The following is an 11,463-nucleotide window of genomic DNA, read 5'->3' as shown; positions in this document are numbered from 1 at the left end:
TTTTTTTCCCCCCCCCCCCCCCCAACCAGGGAGCAAACCCAGGCCACAGTAGTGAAAGTTCTGACCACTGGACCGCCAGGGAATTCCCTCTCTTTTAGTCTTGAGTCAGAATTCCTTCTCTGGGAAATCAGTTTTTCCCTCATAAGATCTTTCTTATTGAATGAGGCACACGCATATTATGGAGTGTAATCTTAAAGTCAGCTGATGGTAGATGTTATTCAGGGCTACCAATACCTTCATGGCAACACCTAGACTAATGTTTGCCATACAACTGGGCACTGTGGCCGGGTCAGATTGACACAATATTTTGCCATCACAGGGTAGAAAATTATTAATATTTTTTTATGCATAATTGTATTGGTTGGTTTGAAAACTGATATTCTGCTGTTGAAAACAAAATCTTCAAAAGGACTAGCTTGGAATATAGATGTCCAAGTTACATCTAAGTGAAGGGAATTGGGGGAAAGTGGGAGTTGCAGTATATATAATATTCTACTTATATTTTAACTATATTGTGTTTCTAAAAGTATACTAAATGTCTGTCAAAACATAAAATTGAGCTGAAAGTTTAAATGGGAAACTTCTGCTGTTTTTTGTTTGTTTGTTTGTTTTTGTTTTTGCGGTACACGGGCCTCGCACTGTTGTGGCCCCTCCCGTTGCGGAGCACAGGCTCCGGACGCGCAGGCTCAGCGACCATGGCTCACGGGCCCAGCCGCTCCGCGGCATGTGGGATCTTCCCAGACCGGGGCGCGAACCCGTGTCCCCTGCATCGGCAGGCGGACTCTCAACCACTGCGCCACCAGGGAAGCCCAAAACTTTTGCTGTTTATTTCATTTTTTAACCACTTCTTTAGTTCCTCAATGAACTTAATACTTCTATAATTAAAAAATTTTTTAATTTTTTTTTTTTTTTTTTTTTTTTGACAGTGAGGAGAAACCTCTAGAAGAGTGTATCATGTGGAATACATACTTAGCCTCTGAACTCCTGGAGTATTTTATATAATTATTAGTCTCCCTCTTACATACTGATTTTCAAATTATACTTGTTTTCATTGCATCATGTGGTAGAGTGACAACTACATTTTCATTTAAGAGGTTTTGCTTCATCAGTTATAATCTTGCAAATATATTTCTGAAACACCCCACAATTCTTTACGGAAAGAGAAGCTGACTAAATATAAGCTATTACCTCTGTCCACTGAATGTATGTGTGAGAGTTCCAATGATTCTAGACTTAAAAGGAGTCTGCATCTTACAGTTAATGCCTGGGTTACGAACATCCAGAAACTGCTTTATCTTGAATTGCATCACTATTTAACCTCTTTTTTTGGCCTGTGCAGCCTGCGGGATCTTAGTTCCCCGACCAGGGATCGAACCCGTGCCCCCTGCAGTGGAAGTGCGGAGTCCTAACCACTGGACCGCCAGGGAATTCCTTCATCACTTTTTAAATTTGCTGCACTGCTTTGTGCTTTTTTAGCATAATAATTTGCACAGAGTAGATAATACCAAAAATACTTGCTGTGTTAAATGGAAGCAACTTACTAAGATTTGCTCATTACTTCTGGGATTCTTATGTAATAAATGTGATCTTAAGGTCACCAAGGAGTCTGAGAATTGGGTTGAGAGCACTTATTTCCTACTGACTGCTTTATTTACCCAGTTTCACTTATGGCACTCAAAATCTCTGTCAGCTAGTGTTCGGTTCAGGCTGATATTAATTTTTTAAATTGTGGTAAGATATTCATTTAAAAATTTACCATTTTAACCATTTTTAAGTGTACAGTTTTGTGACATTAAGTGCACCACCATCCATCCCCATAACTTTTCATCTTGTGGGACTGAACTCTATATCCATTAAATCAGAAGTCCCCGTTTTCTCTCCTCCTCGCAGCTCCTGGCAACTCCCATTCTACTTTCAGTCTCTAGGATGTCCTCAGGGTTCATCCATGTTTTAGCGTACTGCAGAATTTCCTTTTATTTAAGGCTGAATAATAATTCTGTTATACCTTTATGCCACAGTTTGCTTATTCATTCATCCGTCGGTGGACACTTGGGCTTTTTGCATGTTTCAGCTGTTGTAAATAATGCTGCTATAAATATGAGTGTATGAATATCTCTCTGAGACTCTGCTTTCAGTCCTTTTGATCATATACCCAGAAGTGGAATTGCTGGGTCATACGGTAATTCTATTTTTAATTTTTTGAGGAGCTGCATACTGCTTTCCACACCGATTGTACTGGTTTACATTCTCACCAGTGGTGCGTAAGGGTTCCATTTCCTCTACATCCTTGCTAACACTTGTTTGCTACTTGATAGTAGCCACCCTAATGGATGTGAGGTGGTATCGCATTGTAGTTCTGATTTGCATTTCCCTAACAATTAGTGATATTGAGCATCTTTTGCTTTTCTTATTGGCCATTTGTATATCTTCTATGCAGAAATGTCTACTCAAGTTCTTTACTTGTTTTTTTAAATTCATTATTAATCCCTCTAGTCATTTCCTTTTTATTAATTTTTTTTTTTTTTTTATTTTGGCTGCGTCGGGTCTTAGTTGCGGCAGGCAGGATCTTCGTTGTGGTGCTTGGGCTCCTCGTTGCAGCTCGTGGGCTTCTCTCTAGTTGTGGCGCACGGGCTCCAGAGCATGTGGGCTCTGTTGTGGCCCACGTGCTCAGTAGTTGTGGCACTCGGGCTTAGTTTTCCTGAGGCATGTGGGATCTTTGCTCCCCAACCAGGGATCGAGCCCACATACCCTGCATTGGAAGGTGGACTCTTAACTCCTGGACCACCAGGGAAGTCGTGTTAGGAGATTTTTAAATTACTAATTCAATCTCCTTACTAGTAATAGGTCTATTCAGATTTTCTATTTCTTCCTGACTTAGTCTTGGTAGGTTTTCTGTTTCTAGGAATTTGTCCATTTCATCTAGATTATCCAATTTGCCGATGTACGATTATTCATAGTAGTCTCTTATAATCCTTTTTATTTCTGTAGAATTGGTAGTAATGTCCCTATTTTCATTTTTGATTTTAGTAATTTTAGTCCTCTGTTTCTTTTCTTAGTCCATCTAGCTAAAGGTTTGTGAATTTCGTTAATCTTTTCAAAGAACCAAGTTTTGGTTTCATTTATTTTCTCCATTCTCTGTTTAATCTATCTCTGCTCTAATCTTTATTATTTCCTTCATTCTGCTAGCTTTGGGTTTAGTTCGTTCTTCTTTTTCTAGTTGCTTAAGTTGTAAAGTTGTGTTTCACTTTCATTTATCTCTAAGAATTTCTAATTTCCCTTGTGCCTTCTTTGGTACGTTGGTTGTTTAAGAGGCAAGGCTAGGAAATCAAGTCACCAGAGCCTAGTGCAAGTTGCAATTGTGGAGGAGGGGCCATTGGGCCGGAACTGTGATCATAGAAGGACACAGCTATGGCCAGGGACACAGCAGTGAAACAGGGAGAGCATGAAAGGGAGAGCATGAAAAAATACCCTGTTCTCTCTCCCTCTCCGATTTCCTGCCGCTATTTTCACTGAATAACCCAACTGGAAACTAGAAAGTAAAGAGACCTGAGTAATCCAATCCACATTCAAGGAGCCATCACCCGAAAGCGTAGAGCAGGGCATAGATGTAGTAACTCTGGGGGGGTAATGGAGACTCACCACCTTGACCATGGTCATAGATTCAAGACTTCCAGCCCTGGTAGTACAAAGGTACTGTTTGAAGTCTGAGTGGTCAGATTTTCTTTCCCTCCCAGTTATTTTCCAGTGACACTCCTAACTGGATCTGGCACACTGCAGCAGTCCACTTCTGGTTGGTGCCTATATATTGTTCAGAACCATCTATAAACCAGGCTAAGTTTTTTCTTCCTCTGTCAGCTGGCCATAGGGAAATCCCAGTGATGCCATAGGTGTAGTTTGAGGGCAAGGTAGTAATGCAGTAGAACTACCTGCCATGGGAGCCTGAGCCCCGTACTCATGCCTTTAGGAATGGCTCATGCTTGATGCTGTCTGTCTATCCCACACCACTTCCATTTGCTGCCAGACACCCTGACCCCTCTCTGGGCATTTTATTTCAATTCAAGTAAACCTCAAGCCCTGTGGATTTTATCTTAATATCTCTTCTGTTCATCCTCCTTTCTCCATCTCCATTAACACTCCTGAGTTCAGGCCTTCTAGATGCTGAAACAGCCTCCACTCTATGTCCACACCTCCGGTCTGGCCTGTCAATACACACGTCATCTATCAAGGACCTTTCTACAGCCAATCTGACAGTGTCCTCACTAACCAGTCTCCTCAGTGTAGAGGCCAGACTCCTTAGCATGGCGCCCAGGGGTTTCCTGGTCTCGTCACTACTCACTTCTTTGGCTTCCTGTCTCATCACTTTTCCACCTGCAACTCCAAATTCCAGCCATACTGTAAAATTTTTGACTTCCTAAAAATGTGGTATATTCTCACTTCTAGGCCTTAGCTCACGCTGTTTCCCTCTGGCTTAAAAGGGTTTCTCCTTCTGTGTGCTGTTTTCCTTCAGATGCCAATTCATTCAAAATACACTTATTGAGCATTGACTATATGCCAAACACTGTGCTTAGAGGTCCCTTCCTCTAGGACACCTACCCTGATCGTCCAAGAATGGATTCAGTGTTTTTCTTCTGTGCTTTCTGTGATATGTAATTATGCTTATTCCAGTGGGACTGCACCTCAAATAGTAATATACTTTCCAGTATTTGTCGGCTTGTCTTACTGGATTGGAAGCTTCTTGAAGGCACGAAATGTTCTTATTTAGTTTTGAAGACACAGACCAGCACACCACATGGCACCTAGTAAGTACACACCAAAGATTTCGATAAGTGGATGAGCTAATGAATAAATGGGTAATTGGTTATGTTTTGATATCCCTAATGCTATACAATATACACATGCCAACAACATAAAAATATATAGGAATAATTAATATATGCCATCATTATAAGTAGCACATAGTCATTTAAAAATATATAAAAACAAAAATACCAGTAAAATTTAAACAATTTAAAATCACTCTTAGTATACCATCAAACAAATTTACCATAATTCTATACGTAAATTACTTACAAATGTTTGTTAGTAGCCTATGATGAACAGCTTTCTGCATAAAGCTTTTTTATTTTTTTAAATTTATTTTGTGTGTGTGTGTGTGTGTGTACACTCATGATTTATTGAGGATGGGAAGGAAGGGAGGGAAGGAAGCAAGATAGGGATGGAGAAGTTGCTGCACGGGAATGTGGTGTTAAGTTCTGCTTTCACCCTGATCTGGAGGGTAAGCTGAACTGCAGAGTCTGAAGCTTTTTTAAAAAAATATTTAAGGGCTTCCCTGGTGGCACAGTGGTTGAGAGCCCACCTGCCGATGCATGGGACACGGGTTCGTGCCCCGGTCCGGGAGCCGCGGAGTGGCTGGGCCCGTGAGCCATGGCCGCTGAGTCTGCGCGTCTGGAGCCCGTGCTCCGCAACGGGAGAGGCCACAACAGTGAGAGGCCCGCGTACCACACACACACACAAAAATATATATATATATATTTAAGATTATCATTTTTGAAAGAATCCCAAAGAAGAAGTAAAAAAAATGAATATTATAAAGCTAATGATGTTTCCAAAGATGTTTTACCAATGTTGCCAGTGTTTATTTTTATCACCATAATGTAATAATGCTTTTTATTCCATTTCTTTTCATTTTCTTACTAGCAAAAATGCAGTTCATAGCTTTTTGAGGTTGAAATCTTGACAGGTAATTATGCCTTTCTTCAAAATATGCCTTGATTCAAAATATCCTAAATTCTAAGCTGAGGGACCATTTGTCTGATCTAAGAAAGCAATTCTTCTGTTATGAAATAGAGCCCAACGTACTACTTAAATAAATTGTCAAGATTTAAAGTGATTTATGCAGTTCACTGATGTGTGAATGAGAAATTGATACAGTAAGTAAGCAAGGAAGTAATTTGAAGAGGGAAACATCTTCAGATACTTGATGAAACTATAAAAACCAACACCAAGAGAAGTGATTCTGATAATAAGTTGGAGGATCGGACGTGAAGAAATTCAGCAATTTCAAATTAACATGCTCTGAAAATTCAGGAGGGAGTTGCAGACATGCAGGTGGCATAAGAATTTTTTCTTTTAAATCATTTCATTTTGTGACTTCATTGTAAGCAATGAAGTGAAATGGAGCATGATGGGGGAAGCCTGATGTTTTATCTTTCCTCCTCATCGATGCTATGATTTAGTGTTTTGGCGCTTCAACTACTCCTGCCTTAAAGTAGAACAGAACGTACCAAAACTTTATGCCTTTTCCTCTTAGAGGCATTCCTTCAAGCCAGTAATGCTCACCCTCGGGGCTCATGCTTGCTAAAATGCCCTATTACAGAGAAGCACTAATGCGTTTAAATGTCCATCTTCATGTGACTCCCTTTCATATTAGTGTAAAGGAGAAAGAGAAAGTCTTGTCAGGAATCCTGGTTCCGATGACATGTCTGCCCTTTACTAACCATTATCCTGAACAGGTCACAAACCTTCCTGGGATTCAATTCTTCACTCTTTAAATAAAGATAATAGTAATAATATTCACCAACTTCCTCCTGGGTTAAAATTGAGTGGGGCTGACCAAGGTGAGACTTGAAGTACGCACTGGAAGGAGGTCTTGGGATCCCGATCTCCATCTCCTCCGCTTTCTCCTTCCATCCCTGACCTGGAACATCCTTGCCTCTTGTCCCTTAGGGCATTTTTTCCACAGGGCTATTCTTTTGTTTTTGTTTTTGTTTTAAAATATTTATTTATTTACTTTGGCTGTGCTAGGTCTTAGTTGCGACACATGGGATCTTCATTGTGGCATGTGGGATCTTTTACTTGCAGCATGCGGACTCTTAGTTGTGGCATGCATGCGGGATCTAGTTCCCTGACCAGGGATCGAACCCCGGCCCCCTGCACTGGGAGCTCGGAGTCTTACCCACTGGACTACCAGAGAAGTCCCCCACAGGCCTATGCTAAGACATTAATAGGTGAAGTCTTAAGAAGCAAAGTTATGGCTCTGGGGACATTTACAGAAGGTAATAGGGAAGTTTCACCACTATCTTTCTATGCCTTTAGGGCAGCAGGATATAATGTGCGGCATTTCTAAAACCAGAGCCTGTGGACAGTTTTTTAAGTATGTATTTTCACTTCATATACTTAAACATATATATATATATTTTTTCTGAATCATCGACGTGATTGTCTTAGGATTGCCACGTGATTTCACCTTCCACCCCACCACCCTCCTTATTTGTGTATTTAGACTGTTTTAATTAAGCTATTAAAGAACAGGGATTGATTTATATGCAAATGGTATGTACAAACCCATTAAAGGCAAAATGATGTTAGGGATACAGCCTGAGTGAAGGCTTCCTGGTGATTCGAATGTCAGGGGATTGAGCATGTTACTGGTGTAACATAAGTGTGTGAACCCCAAAGCAGCTGTGTGATAGCAGTCAGCACCATCTTCGTGCTGCCAACAGCAATTTCCTTTTCCAGCAAGACAGCATCATCCATCTCGTTAATTTGAATATTGGTTTTATACTTTTAGTGATATGCAACTTATAAATCCATTTTAATGTAAACATACAAAGCTTAGGTCAAGTTTTCTTTTTATACTTGAGCAACATAATATAGTTATTTACATCAACATTGGGGATCTGCAGTTTTTTAAAAGGGGTTTGTGCATTACTCAACTTGGGAGAACTCGGGGGTAGTACAAAGAGCCTCAGCCTCAGAAGTCAGGTTATCTAAGTTGTAGTCCTAACTTTAACATTAACCACCTGTAGGACTTCGGACTGGTCATCTCGTCATCTCCTCTCTGTATGCCTCAGTTTGCTCATCTGTAGAATGAAAGGTTTGATTATATGATCTTTAGATTCTCCGCCAATTCTGAATTCTCCTCTTAAAAGGTCAAAGCCCTTATTTGGGAACACAGCCAGGCGCTGGTTTGTGCTATTTGTGCTATTTGGGGATAAAGCCTGAAGTCACTGTGACCTTAGCTAGAGACTGTCAAGATCACCACAAAGCTGCTTCTAGCTGCTCTGACCCCATGGAAGAGTAGGAAGGGGTCTCCTTAACTGTTGTTGGCTCAGACACAAGGCACACGCTTTGGATGTCCCTGGTGTATGACAGCGATTCCTTATGGGGCCTGGGGAAGGTGGGGTGTCATCAGAATCAGGGCTTCTCAATCCAGCGAACTTCCATCTGGAGCCCCACCCCACTTGAGAACCAGGTGGAAATAGACCCCTGGAGCTGCTGGCAGTGGATCCAATCGTCTGGTATGTGGCACAGAAAAATGGTTGGAAAGCAGCTGAGGAAGTTATCCTTGGAACGTGCTTCATGATGTTTCTTAAAGATCCCCACAGGCAGAGGTACAGCTGCACTCAAGTCCTAGATACTTTGGACGATCAGCCTGCGGAATTCCAGAGGGATTAAAATCTAAACTACTTGAAAGTTTCTCTTCCGAACTCTCTCTCCCCTCCCCACTCTCTTCCTCTCCAGTACCTTACTGAGCACCCACCCTGTGTCATTCTTGGGTTTTCACACAGATCATCTTGTGCTATCCTCACCACACATCCAAAGGGCAAGTACTTTTATTCAGCGCACATGTTCACATCAGGACACTGAGGCACAGAGTTTCTAGTTGAGCATGTTCACCTGGGGAAGGTAAGCAGGGTACACCCTTGGGTGGTTGGGCTCCGGGGCCAGGCTGTTAAAAACACTGTTGTCGGCACCAACACGAGGACAGGCAAAGGCGGGTGAGCACCCTGGACCACTGACCCTGGGGGCCGGCCCCATGGATGTGAGCAATTCAGCCCAACCATCACTTGTGGAACGAATAAACCAAAAAGAGGCCCTAGGCCAGGGTGCTGACTGCTGTCTGCGTTCTCCAGCGGGGAGCCGGGTCATGGCTGCCTGGGATCTGCCTTCTGCGACAGGGACAGGAGTGACCCCAAGCAGCCTGTTCCCAGGTAGGTGGGGCCCGAGTCGCAGCTCCGGCCCGGAAAGGACCGGGGCTCTGCGGGGCTGTCGCGGTGTTGCGGTGAGCTGGCCACAGGCCCACTAGCACCTGGCGCCCACCCACCATCAGCAGCTCCCGTCTCTGCCCGGAGCCACCAACCACAAATGCTCACACTTGGGGAAGGGCAGCGGGAGGGAGGCCAGGACCCAGGGCCATAGAAACCATGGCAACCCTGGTCCTGAGGCTCACCCACAGTTCTTTAGCAAGCTCACATCCCAGTAAGGAAGTGAGAAAAAAGGAAGGAAAAAGTTCAGAACATTTTTTTTCTCCTCCTTCCCCTGTTTAAAGCTGTCGGTTGGATTCAACAAAATGCCAGCCACACCTGATAAAAATCTGCAAATGAAAGTTTTAAAATGCAGGATCTAGGTTATTCCGGGTGAATGCCCGTTACGCCATGACATAATCATGAAAGCTATTTAATTTGAAAAAGAAGAGAGATGTTTTTGCTTTTTGGTTGTTTTGTTTTTATTCATCAAAAACAAAACACCCCTCCTATACCAGACTGTTAGTTTTAAAACAGAAGTCTGGAAACCCCGTCTTCCCCCAGAGGAGACCTCCAGAGGTGACAGATACCTCCCCTCCCTTCATCCCAGCCAGGAGAAGGAAGGGACCTACTTTGGGAGGAGGGGGGGGAACCACTTCAGACCTTGTGTCAGGGTTTGTTTGTCTTAGATTTACTGCTAGTACATATTCATTTACATGTTCTATAAGTGTAACCTTCTGGTTCCTGGCAGGGGGTCGCAAGCTGAATGAGCACCAAGTGGGGAATTAATACCAGCAGAGGCCAGTGGAGTGGTTTCCAACGCTTGGTCAAACCCCTGAAGTCCTCTGTGCCTCTAGCTTTCCTTTCTTTCCTCTACAGTTGGCCCAGCTGTTGCTCAGTTTCCAGGCTCCTGTGATATTTACACGCATGTTCTTTTTTAAAAAAATATTTATTTATTTATTTATTTATTTATGGCTGTGTTGGGTCTTCGTTTCTGTGCGAGGGCTTTCTCTAGTTGCGGCGAGCGGGGGCCACTCTTCATCGCGGTGCGCGGGCCTCTCACTGTCGCGGCCTCTCGTTGCAGAGCACAAGCTTCAGACGCGCAGGCTCAGTAGTTGTGGCGCACGGGCTTAGTTGCTCCGCGGCATGTGGGATCCTCCCAGACCAGGGCTCGAACCCGTGTTCCCTGCATTGGCAGGCAGATTCTCAACCACTGCGCCACCAGGGAAGCCCTACACTCATGTTCTTAATGTCAGCAGACAGTCACAAATCCCTGTCAGGAAAGCTCCTTTCCTCTACCCTTTTCTGAAAGGTTCCTCAAACCATTGCAAGATTATCTATCTATCCTCACAAGATATATTTTTTAATATATCCCACAAGCAAACTTTTCTGTTTCTTTATGACAGGTCTGCAATAATAGTTGCACATACATGGTAGAACATTATGCATTCTTAACGTAACATTAAAACACAAATTAGGGTGGTCCAGTGATGGGGACTCCGTACTTTCACTGCCGAGGGTGCAGGTTCAGTCCCTCGTTGGGGAACTAAGATCCTGCAATCCAGGCAGCGCAGCCTGAAAAAAAAAAAAATGCTGCCCATTCTTAACTACTCCCCGCATTAAGAAGTGGAGTCATTCCTTCCCCTTGAATCTGGCCTGACTATAGTGACTCGCTTGGTGGAGTGCAGCAGAAATGACCTTCTGTGACTTCTGATGCAAGGGCAGAAGAAGTGGGAACAATCTCTTCCAGCCCTGAGCCACATCCAAATACTCTGAGGTCTTCACACTTGAGAGACCCGGTGGACTAGCTCTGAGACTTCATGAGGATGCAGAGATGCACAGCCAGACCCCAGCTGTCCAGCCTGCAGCCATTTTTGTTTCCCCAGCTGTGGCTCCAGACATGGTGAGCAGGGAGGAGTCTTTTCTGATGTGCCCTCTAGAAATTCCTGACCTGCAAGATTATGAAAGATAAGAACAAAGTGATGGTTCGTTTAGGGCATGATTTTGGGGTTAGTTTTTTAGGTAGCAATAAATAATAGAAACTAAACCATTTCCCCATTGAAAAACATTTAGGTTGTGTCCACTTTTTCTCCATTGCAAACTATCCTGTGCACGTACTACTATTTTTTTAATATGTAAATTTCTCTAGGATAGATTCTCAGATACAGAATTGCTGGATCAAAGAGCTATCCTCTGTCCATTTCTCTAGCCTGTTTTTTTTCTTTAACATCTTTATTGGAGTATAATTGCTTTACAATGGTGTGTTAGTTTCTGCTTTATAACAAAGTGAATCAGTTGTACATATACATGTGTTCCCATATCTCTTCCCTCTTGCGTCTCCCTCCCTCGCACCCTCCCTATCCCACCCCGCTAGGTGGTCACAAACCACCGAGCTGATCTCCCTGTATCTAGCCTGTGATTTGATAGGTGTTGGCAA

The sequence above is a fragment of the Lipotes vexillifer genome, unplaced genomic scaffold, assembly GCF_000442215.2.
Source record: "Lipotes vexillifer unplaced genomic scaffold, Lipotes_vexillifer_v1.1 scaffold384, whole genome shotgun sequence".
Taxonomy (NCBI): Eukaryota; Metazoa; Chordata; class Mammalia; order Artiodactyla; family Lipotidae; genus Lipotes; species Lipotes vexillifer.
The sequence above is the reverse complement of the archived record's forward strand: the minus strand, read 5'-3'. Positions refer to the sequence as shown.